Source organism: Dipodomys merriami, unplaced genomic scaffold (genome assembly GCF_024711535.1).
Source record: "Dipodomys merriami isolate MVZ:Mamm:240054 unplaced genomic scaffold, mDipMer1.0.p SCAF_1437, whole genome shotgun sequence".
NCBI lineage: Eukaryota > Metazoa > Chordata > Mammalia > Rodentia > Heteromyidae > Dipodomys > Dipodomys merriami.
Genome location: NW_027202757.1, coordinates 35 through 24,495, shown reverse-complemented (window position 1 = coordinate 24,495; position 24,461 = coordinate 35). Strand labels below are relative to the sequence as shown.

The 24,461-nt window shown below is 44.0% G+C and overlaps 6 pseudogenes; all 6 read right to left on the bottom strand.

The window, feature by feature from the left end:
• Positions 1 to 7,933: 7,933 nt before the first annotated feature.
• On the bottom strand, positions 7,934 to 8,142 carry LOC138826567 (mediator of RNA polymerase II transcription subunit 21 pseudogene; annotated as a pseudogene).
• A 1,229-nt stretch (positions 8,143 to 9,371) lies between these two features.
• LOC138826570 (transcription initiation factor TFIID subunit 7-like) lies at positions 9,372 to 10,952 on the bottom strand (annotated as a pseudogene).
• Positions 10,953 to 14,327: 3,375 nt separating this feature from the next.
• LOC138826566 (protein Red pseudogene) lies at positions 14,328 to 15,939 on the bottom strand (annotated as a pseudogene).
• A 1,266-nt stretch (positions 15,940 to 17,205) lies between these two features.
• On the bottom strand, positions 17,206 to 19,457 carry LOC138826569 (zinc finger matrin-type protein 2 pseudogene; annotated as a pseudogene).
• A 1,036-nt stretch (positions 19,458 to 20,493) lies between these two features.
• Positions 20,494 to 21,795, bottom strand: LOC138826568 (WD40 repeat-containing protein SMU1 pseudogene; annotated as a pseudogene).
• A 35-nt stretch (positions 21,796 to 21,830) lies between these two features.
• Positions 21,831 to 23,564, bottom strand: LOC138826565 (pre-mRNA-splicing factor SLU7 pseudogene; annotated as a pseudogene).
• Between the last annotated feature and the right edge of the window lie 897 nt (positions 23,565 to 24,461).

Genomic DNA, 24,461 nt, shown 5'->3' with positions numbered 1-24,461 from the left:
ATTGCAGCACACAAATGGTAGTCTCCTAGTAACTGTTTGAACTGACTTATTTTGGTTTGAATTGGTGCGCGAATTTGGCAGTTCCCCACACAAAGCAGGTGGATATTACTGGTGGGGCTTGTACGTTCCAGAAACATGTCATATGTCCCTGCATCCTTGAAGCTGGGGGTTGTTAGAGACGGCTATAGGAGGATACGCAATGTACACACTGAGGTCTACACCCTTGAAGCAGGAGGCAACCGATCACGGGGTGGGATGCACATCACATGGCAGGCGCCATTCTAATTAGGCAGGGTATGAGCTAGGGCCGAAGTCCATGTGAAATACATTTTAAGGTCTCCCTTTATGGCCTCTTTGTTTTTAATTAAGGGTCGATTTCCTCCTTACATGGACAACCCACGTGGAGTGGTTGGCCTGAGAGGAAGCCTGTGGGTGGCTCCACCTAAACAGGGAAGAGTGTAGTACCCAAGTCTCAGGACCCTCACCAAGAAGACCACCGAGTCAGACGTCCCGAAATGCAACAGCAAGGCTGCAGCTCGGGCCTCATCCTACACTCCGACACAGTGGAGCCTAGGAGGAGAGCCCAGAGCTAAAGATTTGCAGGGCTTATAAAGGAAAACAACCAGATGTTTGGATTACCACCACCACGTGTTGCTCTGCTAATTGGTGGTCTAGGTTTGCTCCCAGGATTTGCTTCTGAGGTTTACTTTAACTTTTGAATAGTTTAAACAAGCAACAAATGGTCACTGCCCCAAAAATGGAGTTAACCCCTCAGGAGCAAGAAGCTCTGAGCTTTGGGGACAGATAATAAAGGTGTGGAGTGTGCCCAGATGAAGCAGTTCTCAGCCTAGTGAGATCTCTTTAACCTTCAAGAAAGGATTCTCTAGAGATTTTATTTCAGCCTAAAGGGAGGTGGGCGTGTCTCATGACACCAAACAACAACCACCTGGTAGAAAGTGATGGTGGCTGGGGGTATGGGCTTGAGCTCAGCTGGGGTTGGCCTCTGTCACAAACACAGAGCGTCTGTGAGCTAATGATGCTTGGACACAGGGTTTAGCCTTAGGCTGGCTATACAGCACTGCTCATCACTGAAGTGTTCAGTGAACCCGAGTGGCTGGCTGTTGAGTCTCTTCTGAACTCAGGTTCTGTCATATTCATCACTTGAGCTTCTAGTGGTGACAAGTAGATCATGGGAAGTGTGTTTTACCTCCATGTAGTGTGCCCGCCTTTGTAAATCACAGGTGGTTCCGCACTTGTGTATCTTCCTAGCTTACCTGTTCAGGTAGAGTTCACATCTGAATTGCAGAAGCCTGTGTCCTGAGCGGTTACTTTGAATATTCTAAAACAACGGATGAGAAGATATTCTTTTTAGGGCCCCAAAAAGTAATGTAAAGAAATCTTCAGGGTTAGAATCTGAGCCCATCATGCCAAAAGGGGCTCCAGCTGCCTCTAAGGACTTGTCAGTCGAAGAGTGATGGTAGCTATGTCCACAGGTGCAAATTCGCTGCAGCCTTAAGCTCAGCTCCTACATGAGGCTGTCAGTCCAATAATGCAGGGCAGGAAGGCGCCCGTGAAATCCAAACATTCACTCCAGAACTCAGATGAACCTCTCGTGTCTGAGGAGAAGCGGGTCAGCTGACACTGTTTATTAGCTGAATGGGAAAGCTCCCCCCTTCTCCCCACCCCCCTCCCTGGGACCTACATGTGTGGAACCAGGTGCCACTGGGTTCTATGCCATGTGAAGTCTGAAGTTCACAGTATCAGTTGTTAAGGTCCTAAAAAGGGTCTACAGCTGCTGAGTTGCACTAGCATGAGCTCAAAAAGTTTGAGATTTCTGTCACTGTCTTTCAAATCCTTTGCTGTGTGGTGATGCTGAAGTCCTGGAGTCTTTTATTCTGTGCTCCCGTGTTGGGATGGCTCCTCTGAAATGAGTTATTGGGAGTTCTAATCACTAAAGGATAGGAGTTGAAATTTAGTTCTGGGATGACTGGGTAGTGCCTGATTGCCCTGTTAACACTGGCACGTTCAGAGGGAGGATTCCTTCAACCCAGGATCAGCTAGGTCCAGTGCTGGCATTTCCTATAGCCAGATAGAAATGTGGCAGAGGGGCATGTCCAAAGCTGTTGGCTGAGGGCAGCCAGGGAGCAGACTTCTGTTGATCTGTTGGAATCAAGTGAAACTAGACTCTTGCTTCCTGCTCTTGGCATGGAACAGAGCTTAAAGTTCTTCCCAGCACTAAGGTGCTGTCCATAAAGCAGGAAAGCTAACAAACTTACTGGCTTAGATCCTCAAAATGGAGTGTTGATCCCCTACTCACCCTGGAAACAAAGGTCAAATCTCGGGGAAGTGAAGATAACCTAGTGATAAAAGCCGGCAATACCAAATGAACCACAGGACCACAGCTTCCCAGCACTACAGGTAATGAGTAGGATCGGTGACTAGTAGGAATGCTTCAAGAGAAATTGATAAAGCTTGTCTACACACAGCCTCTAGTGATTTACATTTGAAAAACTCGGAGCTAGTTTTAGACACCCCCCCCCATACATAAGCTATAAATGTGTGTATTGAGTAGAGGAAAGACACAGGATCACCATGAGAATTGGCAAGACCAATATCTACCAGCCTCCTAGATAAACCTAGAAAACACGGCCAAACATTGCCCTAGGGGTAGGTAGCCAGCCAGCTTGAGGATGCATTGTATCCACTTGGCTTTAATTTGTCTGTGGCCATTGCTCACAGCTGGCCTGGGATTTGCAGAGCCCTTTAGGATTTTCTAAAGACTTTTGTAGGACTGAGCCTTTCTCCCTTTTGCCTGAACTATCAGTACTATAACTGGTGTCTGTTGATCTTCCACACTTCTGCCTTTGCATGTAGAAAGCAGAGATTGTTTGATTTTCTCCTGAGAGCCGCTGTTGCCTTGTATTGTTAGCCTAATCTCAAGTGGTTTTTTCCCCCAGTTTTACAAGAAATCGGGTTAGACTGGCTAAGGAGGGCATGCCTCTTCAGTGACTAGGAAGTTTTCAGGAATAAATGCTCCTTTCCTGGCTGAGTTCAAAATGCTTCAAGTCTGCAGGAAGTTGCATATTTCCTTGACCTGGTCGCATGTAGCCCTCAGTCCTCTGGGGAGATGACATCGCTTCTTTATAGGTAAACTTTTGTGCTGTTATTACTGTGTTTTTAAAGAGAATGAAGTGTGGCCTGACTCCTGTCTTCAACTCAACCTGAGAATACAGGATTTTTTTTTGAGGCAGGGAGAGAAGGAAGATGCTGGGAGGATCTTAAGATTTCCCCAACCTGTCAAATTCAGGAGTGGATAGAAACTGGCTTGTGAGCAAGCATTTGACTCTTGAGCAGATGACTCTTGGTCCTGGGTTTCCACCTCAGTGCTCAGAAGGGTTTCTCACGGGGGTGAGGGGGAACCCCTTTCCTCTTCTGACAAAAAATGCCTTTTCACCATTACTCTCTAGAACTTGGAGAGTGAGCTACCTGAAAACTCACCCAAGAGCCAAAAATAAAAAAAGCCAGGCCAACAGCTGCTCAAAAGACATCCTCACTGAAATGCCACGCGCTTTTCTTGTGGCTTAGAAATAAGGCAATAGGAAGACTTGAGACTAAAAGTCTCAGACGGTGATAAGGACAACTTGTGCTTACTGCTAACAATGGAAAACTCCCATTTATAGGGATACTGTGTCAAGGCAGCCTAAGCCAGTAGCCAAACCAAACACAACGGGTTCTGTGTAGAGAGTCATGGCAAAGGGTACCACCCACCCAGGCTCTGGTATTTCTCAGCTTCTAAAACCTTTAAAACTCAAGGGATGATTTTTGCCCTCCATAGGTAAGCTGGTCTCTTGAGGCTCGCTTTGGGTCACATTCCGGGTTTAAAATGTTGGAGAAATGATGCATGTCTTCAGGTCCTTGATTTTCTTTTGCTTATGAACTCAAGTTACTACCAAAGAGTATGTGTAGTTCAACATTTCACGTAAGCTTTTGTGTGAAGAAATTGAGGTGGAGACACTATAGGCCCATGTTTCAACTTGCTTATGCATATAGTCTATAAACCCACCTCCCTAGGATCTTGCATGGGGAACACTTCTGTATTGAAGTTGATTGTAGCATGAACTTTCTCAGGAAGTGGTAACCTTATGGAAACACCTCACTTTGGTTGTGGGCTTTAGCCTCAATCATTTCCATCACCTGAGACTCCTTATATACCTGCATAAGAGGAAGTTCTACTCCTGTTAGGCCTCATTATCTGTGCTAAACTGATCTGAAGAGCACACAAAACATTTTGTGACTACTGACAATGACTTTGATGTCTTTTCCCTTCTCCAAGTCAAGGCTGGGAATTTTCCTGTTCTGTATTGCTTTGATAATTGAAAAGATTGGCTGCATTCCATCCATCTTGTCTATACCTTGTTCACATAACCATCTAGAAATGAAAATACGAAAATGACCTTCATTAAAGGTGGAATAAATTCTCCCATCAGATGGTATAAAGGACAAACACACAAGTTTCAGTAATTGCCTAAGTGGGCAGATTTGTCATATTTACATGTAAACATGAGCTCACTAGCAGTGTTTGCATGTATACGTGAGCTCAGGCAGCCCCTTGGAAATGGTGCCAGAATTCCTCCTCAAAGGTCAATGTGGGTAGAATCTGCCTGGACTTTATCAAAGGACTAATGGACATTAGTTAATGGACACTGCAAGTGTTAATGGAGTTGTAAGACCAATGAAGGAAGATGCTAAGCTCACAAAATGGAGATCAGTATCATCGCAAGAATCCAGCTCCAACTGCTATTAAAATTCTTGAGCACCAGTGGAAAAGCATCAGGCAATATAGCCATCTGAGTACAGGGGATTAAAGGGACAACATGAACTTGCTTAGCCAAGGCAATCACTTCCCTATGAAGAGATGCTACCTCTGAAGCAGATGCAAGACAAAATTCTATCAATGCAAAAGCAGATCAGAAGTGGACAGATGGGAAGGGGGCTGAAAGTCTGGGGAAAAGTCTTCAACTATAACTATACAAGGCTCTGTGACTCTCCAGTTGGAACATTAGCTTTGTTTGTAGGGTGATAAATGGATCTCCTAGTACAAGTGAGGGAAGTTCCCTAGTGGGAGAATTTTAGATCAGTAAGATGCATTTTAGTAGAAAGGTTTGGAGGCCTCTTTCAAAGAAATTTGGGAATCCTCTTTGAACTTCTCTAGATCTAAGATGCTCAGAGAGCTGGGTTTGGATAGAGAATGGCTCAAGCTCCTGTTCCCTACCCCCATATGAACATTGCTATACTCCATTACTGGCCAGACATCTGTCCTTGATGGTATGAGCCTTATTTTAGCTTTTATTCAGAATTTTCTATCTAGCCAACAATTTCTCTCTACTAGTTGGTCTGACAAAGGGAAAACTATTTCAACCTGCAAGAATAGAAAAGTGGCTGTCAGAACTAGAAAGTAACAGCAACTAGCTATATCATTTAAACATGGCTTGCAAGATTCTTCGTGAGGAATAAATCCTTTGATTGTATCTGGGCATGCTTCGGATGGCTTTCCTACAAGCTCCCTCAAATTGAATCTGCCCTGGACTTGGACATACTTAAGGTGGCTCAGCTTGAAAATCCAACTGTCTTTGTCCATTTTGTGCTACTACAATAATATATATGCTGCATAACTCAAAGAACAAAAGGCAAGTACCAGAGCACTGGCCTGTGCTGAGGCCCGTGCATTCCTAGGCAAAAGGTGAGACGTGGAAATACATCCACTCATCAGGAGTGTGCTAATGTGACGAATGCATTGGTCTGTTTGAAGAGCTGTTAGGGCTGCATGCACCTCTTGTTGCATTGGTGATTGCATTTTCAGCTCAAACTTGAAGAGGATACACTCAACCCATAGTACCAACCCTTGAGATCCCTTCTCAGGAATTCTGAACTCACAAAGGGGGTGCCCCGTGCTCTACCACAAGAGACACACCTTTTGTGTGTATTAAGTATCGTGATCCTACAGGTTCAAGATAGTAGATGACTGATGTGCCCTATAAACTTCAGTGAGATTAAGTTTTCAAGGTCAATGATAGAACCTGGTTGGGATGTGGTCGGGGGGAGGGCGGGTGTCAAGATTGATTCCTACCTGTGTTTAAAGGTTCGAATTGCATAGAATAGGGAAACTTGGGGCTACGGAAAGTATGGATGCCTACTCTAATGTAAAAGGAAAGTTTGCAGGTATGCTGTGTCTGATGGTGAAAGATGCCCAAATGCTTGTCTGCTGATAAAAGGCTGCAGAATACTAATATAACACTAAATGAGGTTAGCCTGGTTCTGGGAAGGAAATAAGGGGACTGGACTGGAAGGATGCCCTGAAGAGTGTTCGTAGTCAGCTCAACACTGGTGAGCCCCACAGGGGGCTAGGTCTTCACCTCTGCTCGCCCCATCAGTGGCAGAGATGGACTTATGTTTGGGGGGGAAGGGAGGATGAGTAAAATACGGCAAGTTCTATCTCCAAACCAAAATGAATTTCTTCACATCCCCAGACAGCTGCTGGGGAATTGAGCCAGAATACAAATGGAGAGAATGTAGAAGAGACTTCCGTGTTGGAATAAGAGACAGTGGTTGGCATTTGGGAGTGAGCTACTGGAAAAGTGGCTGTCCTCAGTGTAATTCTGTCACTAGGGGGTGTGCAGATCATTTTCTCCATGGAACACCAGCTGGGGGATTCTCTAGTTCAGCCTGATGTTTGTCTGAAGAGAGCACCCATCCTAGGGGTTAGTCTAAATGAAAGGATCAATGAAAGGATCCTTCAGGGGCAGGCACAGGAGAAAGATTATTACAAGGCTTATTAGAGGAGCCATATTTGCCCTGGAGAGAGCACATGACAGCCTCCAATATCTAGGTAGCAGCAGGGTCTGGGGGATAGGAACTGAGGTAGATGGGAGTTCAGGTGGGTCTGGGCAAAGAGGGAGGGGCAGTTATGATGAGAACTCAAAGGCAGAGAGGAGCTCAATTCTGGGTGGAGCTAAGGACCAAAGGTAGGCACAATTCTTACACTAAGACCCGCAAATCCTACTTTAGAAGCAAGTTGAAAATACTAGGTAGTCACTTACTACTTGTTCAGTAAATTATACCTTAAATCAGATATAAAAACAGCCACAAGAAAAGAGACCACACTATGAGAGGTCAAAAAAAATTTTTTTGTGGGGCCTGAACTCTGGGCCTGGGCACTGTCCCTCAGCTCTTCAGCTCAAGGCTAGTGCTCTACCACTTGAGCCACAGCACCACTTCAGCTTTTTTTTCTTATGTGGTGCTGAGGAATCAAACCCAGGGCCTCATGCATGCAAGACAAGCGCTCTATCCCTGAGCCACTTTCCGAGCCCAGGTCAAATTTTTAAGTCTTGGAGTGCTAGCAGAATGCAAGTGGTCAGTTATACAGATCTGCAGCCCCGAACAGAACTCACACCAAGCTTTTTAAAAAAAAAAAACTTTAATTCTGTTATGAACACAAATACACATCTGCCTTGATATCTTCAAGAGGGGGAGAAAAAAACAATGACGTGAAGATGGCTTTTATAAGCTTCTTTATCAACAATGAAGAGAATCACACATAGCTCAATGGCAGTACACGGGAGAAGTTGGTGCTGCTGTGTTGGTATGTCTGCTGCAGAATGCTAATAGCAGGGACCAGTCCTTTTCTCAGTCCAGGGTGTGACGGAGCCTAGTAGTTGGGAGGGAAAGACTGTATGTGAGGTCAATTTTTCTCTTCAGCTCGGACTGATTGGTGTCATAAGGTGCACTCTGGATCCTTTGTAGAAGCAAGTCACCTCGATAAACAACACCTTCCAGACAGGTAGCAGCTTCTTCGTTCTCTTCCTCTAGCTTACATAAGATACCATCCTGTAATGCAGCTGTGGACTCTTCACTGGGTAAGGAATCTATCAAAACATCAATGTCTTTTGCTGTCTGGGTAATCAGTGTAGTAAAAAGCTGAGCATATTCTTCTGTGGGGTTAGCTGGTTGGTCCTTGTTCATTGTGGATTGGATGTTATTAAATGAAGCAGGCGGACTACACTGTTGCAACACGCCAATGGCATTACAAAAATGATCTGCAAGCACGTTCACCGCGTCTTGGAGCTGTGTGAGATGGTCTTCCATGTTCCCACACACCACAGGAGCTGGAGATGCACCCACCTTTTAAAGACAAAGCTCACCTGTTGGGTGGAGACCAAGCCTCAGCAAAGCATTCTACATAAACACAGCACAAGGAACAGAACTACCCTGGACCTAAACACACTGTATCCACATATTCCCCTGGGTAGAGCCAGGACTGAGGATGACCTATCTCACCTTTAAACCTTGGAGCGGGGTGGATTAATCCCCCACCTCCTGACTAGGCTTCAGGATGTCTGGGAAACAACAGCCCTTTCTCCCTCCCCGCACCCCCCCCAGCACCTGGTCAGGCACTGGGATGGCTGTGACTCAGTTTCCCCACTACCTTCTCCACTGCTGTTTACATAAGTCAAATCAATTGACTTCCTCACTTCATCTCCAACTGCTTTTTTTAAAGTGAAAATATTTGCTTTTATTAAAAATTATTCACATCTCTACATAGGAGAATTAGCTTTGAATTGCAAATAGCATTTATGACAAAAGACAATTTAAAACTAGCTTTATTGTCTCCAAAAACTTTTTTCCTTAAAATAGAAGCTTCTGGAAAGCAGAGAAACAGCAAAGTTTTTTTAATGAGGCTCTGATGAAGGCTGAGCTGTTTATTTCACTCATCTTATAACTTTCACCAATCTTATAATTTGACTAACCTTGTCACTTTGATTTCACTAATTTTCTATGATACTTGTTGGGTAAATTAATCCGGCAGCGAAGAAAGCACCACACAGTATCCAGGCAGGAAGGGTTTACACGGGCTGAATTGGCAATCTGAGGTTCTGCCTGTGTTTAAGTAGAGAAGGGGGCCAGGTGTGGCACCACCGGAAGCGGATGACCTCAGGGCCCAGGACCCTCCCTAGTTCAGATGGGAGGCCTGACTGGGGACAGCCCAGCTTGTGACCTTGGAGGAGGGGCTAGGAAGGTAGTCTCCAAGTATGCCAGTTACCTAGGTAATTTAGGTACTGGGTGGAGACTTACACAGGGGGTAGGGAGGCCAGAGCCTGCATGGCCAGGGACCTTCCAACTAAAACAAGCATTACTCTCCCTATGCACTCTGACAGGCCAAATGAATGTATAACCCAGTATGTGGTTCTGAAATTGATGGTTCAACAAAACTTTGAGCATTAGAGAACTATTGCAATGTCTTAATACTCAGTCCAAGTGAGGAAACTTAGTGTTTATGGTAACCAGCCTGAAATTAAGTAGCAACATTCTCACTTCTATAGAAGTGATTCTAGCTCTTGTTGCAAAGAACTGAACTATTCCTTTTCTCCATCTTTTAAGTTTATCCGGTACAGCCTGAAACTTGTTCAGGATCTCACTTTGGTGAGATCCTCTTGTTTTGCTGTCCTGAGTCTCTTGGAGCTTGCCTTTCATATTTCTGAATTCCAATAACCAGTTGATTGGTTCCTTCATTTCATCTGATTCATTTAGCTTATCCTGTAGCTGTCTCTCTAGGTCTTCCTGTGTCCATGATGTTTACATCTTCATCTTGATGCTGTGTCTTGTCTGCATCTTCACTGCTGTGGCTAAGGTCATAGAATATCTCGAAAAGCACATCATATTCTGAGTGAAGGCCCTGCCAGTGGCCAGACATTTCTGGAGAGGAGATCCCAAGGCCTTGATTTTCTGTGTCTTGTTTGATCTTCCACCAAGTACTGACAGCTTCTGCATCTGTACTGATGGGAATCAGCTTTTGTTAGAGTATGTTCGACTTTTCCAGAAAACCACATAGACATCCAGGTGCAAAGAACAAAGGTTTATTGCTGGTAAAGTGGCCAGCAAGACCCTGTCTCACAAGCCTGATCCCCAAATTCACTCCTCGAACCTCCAAACCCACGGAAAGGTCTATGCCCCTTACTGCTCCTTAATAAACAGTCCTTGCCTTGTTGGCCATTGAGTCTGGCCTATTCCTTTTCTGTTCTCTATTTTCCCCAACATACAAGAAGCAATCACTTGAATCTCCAGATGTGGAAAAAGAAGCCAATACATTATCTTGCTGTCTTCCAAGTAAAGTCTGCCCTGGGCCATGCAGACACCTGTGCTAGATGCCTCCCTACCTCTAGGCTAAGTTTACGCCCAGTATGGTTACCTAGATAACTGGCTCACCTGGAAGCAGTCACTTGCTCCCTCCTCCAAGGTCACATCCTTGACCACTCCCTGTCACGCCTCCCATCAGACCTGGGGAAGGTCCCAGGCCCAGATCCAGTGTGGCCACACCTCTGCCTTCCTGTCCTGACCTGGGGGTGCGTCTCCCCTTCTTCCACCTGCTTCTGGACCATTCTCGGCAGGGCAGCAATTCGGTAAATAAACTTTCCTTGCCTGAATAGCACATGGTGTGATCTTTATGGGCTACCTAATAAAACCTACTGAATATACCTTACATTCCAGAACCTTCTCTTTTCTAACATTTTTATAGGCAGAAATTTCATGGTTCCAGACAAACTTTTTTTTTTTCTTGCCTGCTTTGGAATCGGCAGTAGCAACTGAAAACTCCATAGATCACCATCAAATGTGCATATAAGCATCTGACAGATAGCAGGTATCTTACAAAAGGTTTGTCAATGGTCTTCAACCTTTCCATACCACAAGGCAGATCTAGCCAGTTTTGCTGTCAAAGGGACCCGGTTCACTCTGAGTTCATGACGTCCATCAGGATATAACTCAACACTCAATCTGTCCTTCAGGTGGACATGGCCAGATAGTACTGTCCTCCTCACATTAGCAGCATATTCTGGAGGTAAGCGTAAAATAAGCTGGCTTTCTCATTCATGAGGAGCATCATCTTTGATTTTACTCATCTTCTGTGACTCTAACCTTTATTGCGCAAAAAGTTGCAGCTATTGCAACAGTTAAAAAGACTAATGTGCTATGAACTGTTACCTTCAATTACAAAGAACTCCAAGTAGAACAGGAGCAAAGTAGAATAGCGGCTAAGCATCCAGTTTGTCTTAATTTTTAATGAATTCCAAGTCTTAGATCAATGAGTCTTTACAAAAGGCCACTATACTCCAATTAAAAGCAACAAGGGGGTAGTTAGAAAAATTGTCTCCCAAGCATGGTCTTAACCTGGAATTTATTGAGGACCAAAGTTACATCTGACAAACTTGTAAGAATCTTCTTCTCTGTGGGCCTGCTGGAAACGTTAGTGATAATCGTTCACAACCATCCCAGGGACCATGTGGAGGCAAGCAGGAACAGGAGAAAGATCATAAGGCTGTATTAGAGGGGCCATATTTCCCGGGAGAGGGAGCACTGGGTATTCATCCCTATCCAAGTGGCAGGTGGGTCTCCAGGCAGGTACTGAGGTAGGTGTGTGCCCAAGTGGGTCTGGATGTAGAGAGGGAGTGGACAGATGTTTGGCGGGAATCCTAGGGCTGGGTGGAGCTGAGGGACCAGGGGGACAATACCACCAGTTGCAAAAAACCTTGAAAGGGCAAACTGAAATAGCAATTACACAACTATTTTGGTAGTCCTAATTTTTCCTCCTTTTGAAACATTTAAGGACAATTTTACTTTGTCTAGGAAGCCAACCACTTCACAAATTTTTATACAGGGGTCGCTGCTTTTAATCCTTCCCCCCCAAAGCCACTTTAATTTGCATTTAAATGACCCTGAAACACTGGGTAACTCCCATTACCTTTTCCCAGTTTAAAACTAACCAATTGGTTGGCAGTCTGAGCTTTTCCTCTTAAAAAATTGTCATGAGTTTAAAGGTTTTCTAACGCAAGCACTAGCACTCTACCAAGAATCCAAGCTTAGCATCTTTATGCCATTTTAAAAATGCATCCAATTGTAAAATAGCATTGAAACCAAATTACATCGCAGATAAACCTCCTTAAATTGGAAAAGTTTTAAAAGGGGGGTTAAGTACATTCCAAGGGGCAGGTTTAGAAATACCAATCACCCACTTTAACATAAAGGTTTCCAGCGTCCATCTGCAAGGAACAGACACAGGATGAAGATGGGCATATATATTGGACACCTTAAGGTTAGATGAACTGCCTTTGTACCAGTTTACCCTCTTCCACCATGCATGGACTCACCCCAGGGCCTGTCACTGTGCATGGACTGGCTGAGCTCACCTTTTGCCAGAACACCCCTCCCAAAGTTAGACCATTCTTAGTTTGTTCTGTCCTTTTTTGATCTCTGAGAAACCAAGCACTTGGGACAGCCAGAATGGGCCATTTCTTTGGCAGTGCTCAACAAACCTTCACACTTAAATTTGACACTTAGGCCCCAGTTTTAGCAGTGCAGGAAAAGTATCTGCTAAGCCAGATAACTTGATTACAGTGCCAATAGCCTTAAGCATTAACTTTGCAAAAGTCAAGAACCCGTAGAAAACCTTTTTTTGTAGGTCTTGGGGCTTGAACTCTGAGCTTGTGAAGTACCCTGTTTTCGGATGCCCCCTCATAGACCACCAGAGACCACGATCAATGCAAACAGCAAAGAGTGGTTTATTGCAAGCTCGAGCTTGGTCCTCCGCGCACTCGGCAACCAGTGACGCTAAGAGGCCCTGAGCATAGAATCAGCACAGTTTTTTATAGTATTGAACAAACAATTTTAAGGAACTTTTACATAAGAAATTACATGATTGGTTAACATTTAAAGCAAGCTAAGCTGGGCAAATATGATTGTTTGACCTTTACAGAAAAATATCCTTGGTCCATAGCTTGACCAAAAACAGTTATGATTCACACCTGGACCAACAGAATGTATGGCATGTCTCGCCCTGGGCTCTGAAGAACCAGTTGGTCAGAAAATTATGTGGCTTTCCTTGGAACTGAAACTCTTAGCCCTAGGTCACTGGGGGGGGGGCAACACCACTTGGGGGCTAACATCTGCCTTAAGCAAACACCATCTATGGCTCCAAGAACTGTGCATGGCTTTGTCATAAACCCCTAGCATTAGGGCTAAAGTGGGCCATGAGTTAAGTCACAGAACCGAGATGGGGTCTTAAGTAAAATGGAATTGCTTAGGTTTTTCACTTGGGCACTGGCCCTCAGCTCTTCAGCTCAAGGCGAGTGCTCTACCACTTAAGCCACAGTGCCACTTCCAGCTTTCTGATGTTTTATTGGAGATAAGAATCTCACGGAGTTTCCTGCCCGGGGTGGCTTTGAACTGAGCTCCTCATATCTCAGCCACCTGAGTAGCTAGGATTACAGACCTGAGCCACAGGCCTGACTTAGAAAACCTTTTAACTAAAGGTCCTCTCTAAAACAATAATCCTTTCAGAGTTTGGTAACACACCCTAACTTGTTGACCTTCCTTAGAGTTTAAACTTAATCTCATCCATTTTTTATATCATGCTGACAGTTTTTTTAATCTCCAACATGTTTACATATATATACACACAGGTGCACAACACACATACCCTCTTATGCACAGATCTTAAAGCACACAGTTTTGGTACTTCAGGAGACATATTCTAAACATTTACACAATTATACAATATTTAAATAAAATCATTTGTTTTACACAAAAGAAATACCCTAACACAGTAGAGTCTTACAATGCTTTGACAAACAGCAACTGGATGCTTTAGAGTTATTTTAATGTACTGGTGACACATTTTCAATCAGGCAAGTTTAGATGTGTCTTCATATTGAATTCCTTCAACTCTGTCCTTTTCCAGGCCCCGTTTCGATGGTCACAGTAGCTAAGAAAGTCTTTTCATTGATGGATTCCAGAGTGGGGTCATTGCCTTTGTAGCTGCCATTTAAAACTAGAATTCTTTTTCCTGGTGTGGGAATTAGTCTCTAAATGAGTCTGGTCAAGTTTCACTCATCTCCAGAGTCCATCTTTACAACAGCTGGGTACTTGTCAATTATTTCCTTAACAAATGAAGCTCTGGCTTGACTGGCTGCACTGGTTTTCCACCCTTTTCTCTCTCCAGGGAGTCTCTTTACAGCAAGTTTCTTGTATTCATCTTTTTCCCACTTTCGGTGAAAGTCCAAGTTTGTTGCCCTGCTAATAGATGCCATCTTCACACAAAACTCCAAGATGATGCTTTTTTAAAAAACTGGTTACCAATTTTAATGCAATCAGGTGTTTACGCAATAAAACTTTATAAACATTTGCAAACAAAACAACAAATACCACCTTACAACCTTTCTAGGAATTATAGAAAGTAGAGAGGATACCCATGTGGAGATTTTTTCAGTTGGAAGTAAAGATTAGTATTTTAGTCTTTTTGCTTGAACCCCTTCAGCCTCCATCTTCTTCCTCTTCTCAATAATTACACTGATCTTCTTCCACTGCCGATCAAGCTCTGCTTTGCCATTGGTTTCTTTAAGTCGCCTGGTTTTCCGTCCTTCAGACATCTTGATACCATACTGGAATGCAGCCTTGGGCAAAGCTTCCTTATTGCTCATATACGTGCTGTATTCCTCCTGGGTATCAAAGTCCCAGCGGCCTAAGGGGCCCTTCTTGTTACCCCGGTCCATTTTGCTATAATCCACCTCCTCGTCACTATCCACTGCCACGTCATCCATCGTGGCAGGATAGCACTCTGCATAACTGTTAGACATGCCAAAGAAATCACCCAGCTGCTTTTTGTCTTCTGGCTTCTTCAATGCCTTCCCAACTGGCAGACCCTGCAAACTTTTCATTGATTGACTTGATCAAGTCTTGGGCAGACCCAGGTCCTTTGTCAACTTCCATGGGCTCAACATCCGCTTTTGGCTTCTCAAAATAGCTGTGCCTCTTTTCTTGCTCCCTCTCCTGATCTCGTTCTCTCTCCCAATCCTGGTCCAGGTCTCTGTCTGGCTCTCGTTCACCATATCTCTCTTGCTGCTTGTCCCGAGGTGTCTTGGTTGTGGAGAAAACATAGTCCCCAATGTCCTCAAAAATGTTCATGTCAGCCTCAGGAGGCTTCTTCTCTTCCATCTTCCCTTTATCCTTCTTCTTGAGCTTCTTGTTTCGGGTACCCAGCCTCAGGTATGAAAGGATCTGAGTGAGTTTGCTGATGACAGTGTCATTTGTTGTCAGCGTGGTCTGGGCCTCCATGGTTGGGCAATCAGCCTTGCTACGGATAAGTGTGTTGGGAATATCTGTGTCCCCATACTCATCCTCCAGGTCCACCAGATAGGCCATGCGCCCTGGCAAGAACAGCTCATTCCGCTCATCGGCTTTGCTCTTAAAAAGCGTATGATAAACATTGTGGCCAAGACGAGTTTTAAATTCAATTTTGTTCTCAGGATCCTCATCTTTCTTGGTTTCCTTTTGAGGTTTCTCCATCAATTCCTCTTCCTCTTTGCTGGCAATCTCAGCTCGTACCTTTTGAAGAAGAGCAAAATCCAAGCCTTTCACCAAGTGGGTGTGCTCCATGTCACCACCCAAAAATTTGGACTCCTGGATCACCTGTCTTCTCTTCTCTGCAGCTGATTTGTCCACCTCTGCTGTGGGGCCCACAGCCCTATAGTTGGCTGCAGTGCTAATCGGCTTGGTTTCCTCATAATCTTTGTTCACACCATCTCTTCGTTCCTTGGCAAGGTCCCGGTACTTCTCTGCTAGCTCGCTCTCTCTCTCAATTTCTTGTTGGCGTAACTTAGCATAATAACTTTTCTTTTTTCTCCTTCGGGCAGCTGGATCTTCATCCTCATTGCACTCTCTTGACATCTCATGGTGACATGACTTAGAAGGTAGTGCAGAGGTAGGTGCAGCCCTTGGGGTCATGAAAAGTTTCCTGAAATCTTCATTGGTGAGTTTTGATTGGAAAGGATCATCCACATCATGGCCATCTGGAGCCAAAGGGTGGGAGAACGGTTCACTGTCCCATTCCGGCATTTTGTCCGCAGTCTTTCCACAGAAGCAAGCACCAAATCTCCAAGATGATGCTTTGAAACAAAAGACAATTAAGAGCTTATTAGGGAACTTTTTTCCTTTGTTCTAATGGTCCAAGTATGAGCAATTTTCAATCTGACTTGGAAGCTTTTTCGGTACTAATGAACCAATACTTTGCGAAGGTCTAGACTTCTACTGCTTTCAGTTAATGGTTACAAGAAACCAAAGAACATAGCTTATGGTAGTGTCTCAAATTTCCATGTATCATTGGTCATCTTTAAAGTGCCTAGTCTTGGGTTTATAGCTGAAAGGATCTTACCTCAAAGGGCCACGCAGACAAAGTCACGTAGATTGTGGGAACTTGGCCTTGTCAGCTCTGCTGGTAATAGACCTTTCTACTCCAAGGGAAAAGGAAAATGCCTTGGTGTGTCTTTGAAGACTCTTATTTATATAGTGATGAGGCAGGAAGTGGGAGGGCCCCACCTGCCCCACCTGCCCCAGACATAAAGTCATCAAGGGCCCTGTTTAGGTCTGGGAGGGGCCTTTTGTTGACTTAGAAAGCTACTTGCAAGAGAGGCCAGGAGAAGTCCTTCACACTCTTTCTGTCCCATCCTAGGATAAACTGATTCTGGAAGAGTAAACACTGATACAGCCACCAAAACTTTCAGGCACACAATTGAACATTAAGCCAGAGTCCTTTTTAGAGAAGGGAATATTCGCTTCAATTATGTTGAGTATGAGAATCTAACTAGAACTAGGTATAAATTTGAGACTGATACACTTAAGTAACTGGCATTGACAGAAGTTGACATCCAAAGGTAGAGACTGCTGATAAAACTCAGACTTTAGACTAGTTTGTAAAAATGATAAGAATGCAAAGATGCAAGAATGTTATTGACTCTGCTCAAAGGTGTTTATCCTTGGCTCATTGAATCTACTAGCTTTATAATGTGAAAAGTCTTCAGTGCTGCTGCAGGAAATACTGGAAAGTCAAATCTTGCCTAGTGATGGCTTTGTCTCTAATTGGATTTGTACTGATGAGAACAGAGTAAAACTCATGATCCAAAGGCATGAAAAGGTGGAATATGAGTAGGTAATGTCATATGAATCTGAACATCCTCTGAGCCACAAATGCCCACCCTCTAGTCTGGCCATTAACACTCTGAAGGTCTTTCTCCAGTATCCAAAAGGAATGACTCCACCCCCCTAACAAATACACACACCCACAAAGGCCAACATAGGCCAAAATTAGGCCCATCACAGAAAGGCTCAGTAACTCTTCTTGGTGGAATCACAGCCAAGAAGCCCATCACAGCCGCCATCTCCTCCTCCTCAAATGTCAGTCCTCCTCCACTCTCCTGTTCTTCTCCTTTTGTTTCTTTCTTGTATGCTTTAGCCTTTTCTTCCTGAGTTTCTTCATCCTTTGCTCAAAATCATAATCCTTCAGCTGGTCTTCCATCTTATTGACCAACCTCAAAGCCTTTCTTCACCTGATCCGGGATAGAACGTTCCACATGCATCGTCATGCCCAGGTTCCGTTGATTCTTTCCATTCATATGATCCAGGAAGTTGATGGAGTCTCTCACCACAGTCACAGACATTGCAGTAATATCCTCCCATCTCAGATGGTGGGGTTGTCTTGGTCATGACATTTGCAATCCAATCTTGGGAAGACGAGCCCACTTTATAGTCTCTGTTACTGAAACTCCCTCTTGATTGGCTGCCCTGGTTTTCCATCCTTTTCACTCTCTCCTGTGAGTCTTAGTTTCTTGTATTCCTCTTTGTCCCACTTTCAAAGAAAGTACACATTTTTTAATATAGAAAAATGCTTTATTTAAAAATAAGGATCTTTTCAAGAACAGAAAAATTTTATAGACAGGTAATTTAGCTTAGAAACAGTCAAACACACAAAAAATCCAGACTTAGAAATTATGATTTGTAATATATACAATACTGGTGCTGAGCAATAGTTTAAATGTAGAATGCTTTTAATCCCATCACATTTAAACAATTATTAAAACCAGTTCTTTGGACTAAAATGTCTGAATTCCTTTCTCTTATATTCTGCCCTTCCCAGAAGATACAGAAATGGCAGCAGCTAGGCAGTATAATTGTGTGCCTATGATTAAAAAAACATCTGAACTTTTTTTCTTTTCCTATTCTTTGAAATTGATTCTTATGTGACAGCAAGCCTGGTCCTATTTGCTTGGGTATCTTTTTTTCCCTTTGGTCAGTTGTGGGGCTTGAACTCTGGGCCTGGGGGCTGTGTCTCATCTCTTCAGCTCCAGGCCAGTGCTCTACTACTGGAGCCACAATGCCACTTCCGGTGTTCTGAGTGGTTTATTGCAGACAAGGGTCTGAAGGACTTTCCTGCCTGGGCTGGCTTTGAACCACAATCCTCAGATCTCAGCCTCCTGAGGAGCTAGGATCACAGGGCCTCAGCCACCAGCGCCTGGCTGCCAGCTGCCTTCAATTTAAAAACAGAAGTTCTCTAAGGGCAAGGAGCCTGTGCTACCAGGATAGCAGCACAAGCCTCAGGGGTGATGATCCTAAGTTACCAACACTCAACAGGATGTTGCTCTCTTAAGACAGCACTAGGAATAGCTATCAGCCAATTTTTGTCAGTGTCCTTCTGAAATACTTCAAGCCATTTAAACAACTAACATAGATTTATAAAGCAGGAGAAATAGCTTATCAGACTAAAGTGCTATTAGCGACTATACTCCAGAGGCTGTTGAGATTTCATAATCGAACACTTTTTAAACTATATTGTCATTACTAATATTTTAATACAGTCACTGCTTCTCAGACTGGGGAACTCTAGGTATCTTCCTGTAGTGTCCATTTTTCCCCCTAAATATTTGGAAAGGTTTCATTTTTTTTTTATAATCCTAAGTTGTGTTTTTTTTGGATCCACAAGCAAAATCTTTTAAAGACACTTTTATGCCCTGACTTCTAAGGAGATTTCAGTAGTAACATCTGTGTATGTATGAAATATCAACAGTGATTTCTGCGGGTGTGGCCAGGTCCTTTGTGTGAACATCAATTCAGACCCATGGCTCATTCTTGATTCCAGCTTCAGAAATAATGTAATTCTTTTGTAATTCTTTTCTGTCTATACTGATGAGGAAGTATGTCAAGGAGAAGATGTTTGGACTTTTATTTTACATTGTTTAGTAATTACAAGGATGTTACAATCAAGTTTACTGCTTACAACTAAAAATATAGAACATTAAAAAAAAGTGGAATTCATGAAGCAAAGATTAGAATGCATTCCTCTGAAAGTGCTGGGCACAGTAATTGGGAGACATTTTATTCTTTGAGTATACATTAAATCACAGTATCCTTGTTCTTTGTCACCCTTTTAGTTGAACTGGCAAGTATATGGTATCTTTCTTATTCATTACTTTGTTTTCTCTGGGCTCCAAACCCAGTAAGAAATTCTTTCTTGACACCAAAGAGATCGTTTCAATAATGTCATATGGGGATAAATACAAACTGCCCAGTTTCAATAACGTCATATGGGGATAAATATAAACTGCCCAGCAACAAGAATGTCAAGTAGAAAGTCAATGATCATTCTTTAACACCTATAAAGAACAAAATGAAGTTACCAATGAAATGCTATGAGGCAAACTTACAAACTTTATTTGAACAATGATTTGATTACATAAGACCTTACAAGGGAAACATGGTACATCAAGTTGTCAACTAACAGTAAATACAGTTAAACATGACTTCATATCAACCACGATCCTAGGTAACTGAAAGGCTATTCCCATTAATCCCACAATTTGAGACCATTCCAAGTGCAAGTGATGACCTTTCACAAGGTGAACTCCAGTCTCCAAATCTTTAACTGCCACCTCCAGAGTTAAGTCCACTGCCAGCCAGGGCCTGGTCAGAAAGTCCAAGTTTTTTATCCACTGCCGGACACCATCTTCACACAGAAGTCCAAGATGATGCTTTAAACACAGGAAATATGTAGTATCTCAACAGGGAACCTTATTTCCTTGGTTCTAATATTCCAAGCATGAGCAATTTTTAGTTTGACTTGTAACCATGAACGAAAAGCAACAGAAGTCTAGACCTTCTCCAAGTACTGGGTCATCAGTACCTACAAATCTTCCAAGAGAGAAATCGAAGCATATAGCTTGAAGGTTCGTGTCTCAAATTTTCATCTTTTTTTTTTTTGGGGGGGTGAACATTTATTTACAAAGCATCCAGAAATGTGTAGTGTATTAACATCTTTAAAAAAACAGCTACTGAATACAGGGTTATTCACAAGTTTTATGATGGGAAGTAAACTGCAATAAGGATTTCAGATAATCAAAGAACATCTTTTTTCTAGAAATGTCAGTAATATGTCTACCATGGTTATAAGCAGAAAAACTAAAATCTTAAAAATACATTTTTAAAAGAGAAACTTTTTAAGACTATAATTATCCTTGGGGAAATGGGATAATTTTTTTCCTTAGAAAGCTGATCTGAAAAAACAAACACATGAGTATGTCTTCATTTAAGTACATGCTTCAAACTAGATTTTTAAAATGTGAATTAGGATTTCCAGAGCTTTAGAAGTCCATCTTCACTGTAGGTAACAATCAAATTCTGATGAGGATGATGTGCAATCCCAATCACATCCTTCTCGTGAACTGTCAAAGTTCTCTCCAGTTTGCCAGTGACTGTGTTAAAGCAGTAGAGCACAAAGTCTTCCCCCACACAATAGATCCATTCACCAGGAGGAGAGAGAGCACAGCAAAGTCACCACCTTCTCTCTTACCAGAGCTGAAGCTTCTGACAATCTGGCCTTGCATGTTCATGATGACCACAGTGTTTGATCGGTTGCATACCACAAAGTGTTCTGGGTTTTTAGGAAGCAGGATCACATTGTTGACAGTAATGTCTGTCCCCGAAGTCCTGCCCAAGTATTTCAAGGTATTTGAGCATTCAATTTTCTTCATATTCCAGATCTTTACAGTGCCATCAGAGGAAGCACTGATAATATAATGTCCATCTTGTGTAAATGTTGCTTCATTAACGAAGGAGGAATGACCACGAAATTCCTTTAGGGTTTTCCCAGATTTTAAGCCATGAAATCTGATTAGTCCAAAAAGACACTAAGGATCTGACTGCTGTCTTTGGAAAAGCTCAGACAGTGACACCTTTACTATGTGCCCTTTCAAACCTCCTTAAACACTGTCCACTCTGAATCTTCCACAATTGATCTTTCCATCTTGGGCCTCAGTTGCTAACATTTCTGTATCTCTGCTAAAACACATGCAGAGGACAGCATGGTCCATCATCATGAAGTTATCCTGTGCCTGGTACTTAAGATCCTTCCTGATTTTTCCAGTCATAAAGTTCCATACTTCAATAAATCCATCAACAGACCCAGTGACCAGATACTGACCATCTGGAGAAAATCTAGCACATTCCACGTGTGACTTCTGACCAAACTTAATATGCCTGCTCAGCTGTGTAGGAAACTTTTCTTCCTCCACATCTTTGACAGCTGCTTTACCTCGAAACAGATCTATGGTGGGACCAGGCGGGAGCAACCCTTGGTGCTGCTGCCACTTCAGAGCTTGGCCCAGCAATGCCAAGAGACGAGATGGAGGCTCCACACTGACTTCGCCAGCTAAGGCTTGGGCAATGGCTGCTCTTCTTTTCTCTTTGCTGCTTCCTTCTGGGTATGCCTCACCAGGATCAAAGTAAGGCCTGGCCAAGAGGTTCTCCAGATGAATGTACCGCTCCGGCTGGGTCTTTTTTTTTTTTTTTGAGACTTCTGAAAGCTTTATTGAAGTCAGGCACCAAGGGACAGGTCACGGTTTTTCTATCTATGAGGTTGCGGTGCATGCTGGACTGAACCCTGGACTACCTCCCCCGGCTAGTTATTGCTGGCCCAGGAAACAGGCCATGGGGTCATCTGGCCTCTGACGTTTCACTCTGTAGGCCTCCATTTCCTCCTCCGTGGGCTCTCGAGTTTCATATACACTGTTGTATGGCCGCTTTCTCTCGTCAATTTGTAAGATCTCCTTGACATGGAGCAGGCGGGCCTCCTCGGCGTTCAGTGCCTTCTTCAGTTTCTCCTGTTTCTTCTCTTCGTCATCACTGTCAGAGCTGCTCTTCCGGTGCTTCTTTTTCTTTAGTTTTTCGTGGTGCATCTTCACGAGCGTCTGTGGTTTCTTCACCGACTCTTCACCAGTCTCATCACTTATCACGCACCCCTGGGCATTAGCAGTCTCCTTCCCAGCTTCTCCAGTGCAGTAGGAATACTTGAAGAACGAGTGACAGCATTTGTATCCCCATCGGCCTTCTTTCCAGTAAGATCCCCAGATGTGCGTGTGGTTGTGGATCTTCACGTCCTCTTCATACTTGGAGCAGGCCACGGCCCGCTCCTGCCCCTTGATGACCGCCCCATGCCGTGAGTACTCCACATAGTCTTCCGTCTGGGCTAAGAGCAACTCAGAGGGAGGAGCATCCAGATGTTCTTGGCCGCCATACTTTTCCAGGCTGCTTTCTTTCTGCTGTTCTTTGAAGTCTTCCTTCTTGACTTTGAAGGATTTATACAACAGCTCCAGCTTCGTGGGATCTGCCTGCAGGTGCACCTCCGAGCCCTTGTCATACGCCTCCCAGGCAAACAACTGTGTCTGAGCCATGGAAATGGTATCTCCTGTGTATCTGACGAAGTTATCGCCTGCATAACTCACTTCATCTGGATTCTTCCCTGCATTGGCGTAGGGATTTTCTCTCATCGCTCTAGTTTTGGGATCATAGTAGGCAGAATTTGGATCTAAATTTCTCAAATATTTTGCAATATCTTCTCGAATCCTTAGATTCCGGACTGTAATTCGCCTCTTAGAGTCAAAATTCTGTCCGGGCATGTCAATATCATCTGCATATTTATCTTCATCCTCATCTTCACTGTTGTGATCTTTTTCCGTCTGAGAATTTGGTTCCTCTTCTCCCCACTGATGTTTTGGAGAATTAGCCTGTTCCACTAATTTTCCTGAGGCTAATTCTTGTAATTTCTGGGCTTTCAGCATTCGTTTTGCCAGGTCAACTTTGGCATACTCTTCCACAATTTTCATGTGTTCCTCTGGATTGTAGCCATTCCAGCGATCTCTCTTCCCGTCATAGTCAAACGTGAGCTGAGGCTGGACGTGCTCATCTGGCGCTATGTTAGTCCCAGTAAACTTGGCCCCAACTCGTCTGGGTCTCTCAAAACAGTCCTTCTTCTTGTGCGTCATGGCCCCGCAGTTCTCACAGGCGCCTTTGCGGTACTTGGTGGTTATGGAATTCTCTTTTACACCCCTCTTGTACCATTCTCCAGATGAACTGAACTGCTTCTGTTTCTCAGGTTGTGGCCTCTGGTGCTTTAAGGTGGGTCTTTTCGATGGATCGATGTACCATGGTACTGAAGAAATATACTGAGGGATGTGTGGATTGATATCTTTTCCTTCTTCATCCACTTCTGCAGGAGCATTACCCAGCTTCCGCTGTTCTTCTAGCTCCTTCTTCTTCCTCCAGTCCTCTCGGGTCATCTTCTTTGGTTCCTCTAAACTCAGTTCTTTGGACCCCGACAGGGGCGTGGCATTAACTGTATCCACAGCTGCCGAAGACATGGTAAACTGGCTTCAGTATTAAAACAATAGAATGTGTCAGGTAGGTGGTACACACAATCCTGGTCCTCAGGAGGCTGGAACAGAATGGGGAGTTTTAGGCTTGTCTGGGGCTACATAATGAGTTTGAGGCCTGCTTGACTTAAACAGACCCCAATCAGGAGCTCCCCACGCAACCGCTCGCTGACAGACCAGTAAACCCAACGGCCACTATGAATGTCAGCCACGAAACTCTTGATGCTGTCCACTGTATTCAGAGAGACGGCAGCCTCATCTTATAAGGTAGCCAAGGCCCGATGTAAACAGCTCTCCTTCAGGTACTGCAGGATCAGACGGATCACATCGGAAGACTCGATTTCCATGGACATCGAGGTATCTTTCCCAAACAGGCCTGGCTTCCTTTTTAGCTGCTGCCGAGTGCAAGTCACCGATTGTCCTCTTAGAAAGCGCCCAGTCTTGTGTTGATGGCCGGAAGGAACTTACCCCCAGAAGACCACGCAGACAGTGTCCCTGGAGAGAGGTTTATCTCCAGCAGAGCTGACAAGGCCACAAGTCCACGAAGGGAAAAGGAGAATGGCTCCAGCTTGCCTTTGACTCCTATTTATACAGTGCTGGGCAGGAGGTGGGACCTGCCCCACCTGCCCCACCTGCCCCACCTGCCCCACCTGCCCCACCTGCCCCACCTGCCCCACCTGCCCCACCTGCCCCACCTGCCCCACCTGCCCCAGAGATAAAGTCATCAAGGGCCCAGCTTAGGTCTGGGAGGGGCCTTTTGCTGACTTAGAAAACTTCTTGCAAGAGAGGCCAGGAGAAGTTATTCACACTTTCTGTCCCATCCTAGGATAAACTGATTCTGGAAGAGTAAACATTGGTGCAGCCACCAGAACTTTCGGGCACACA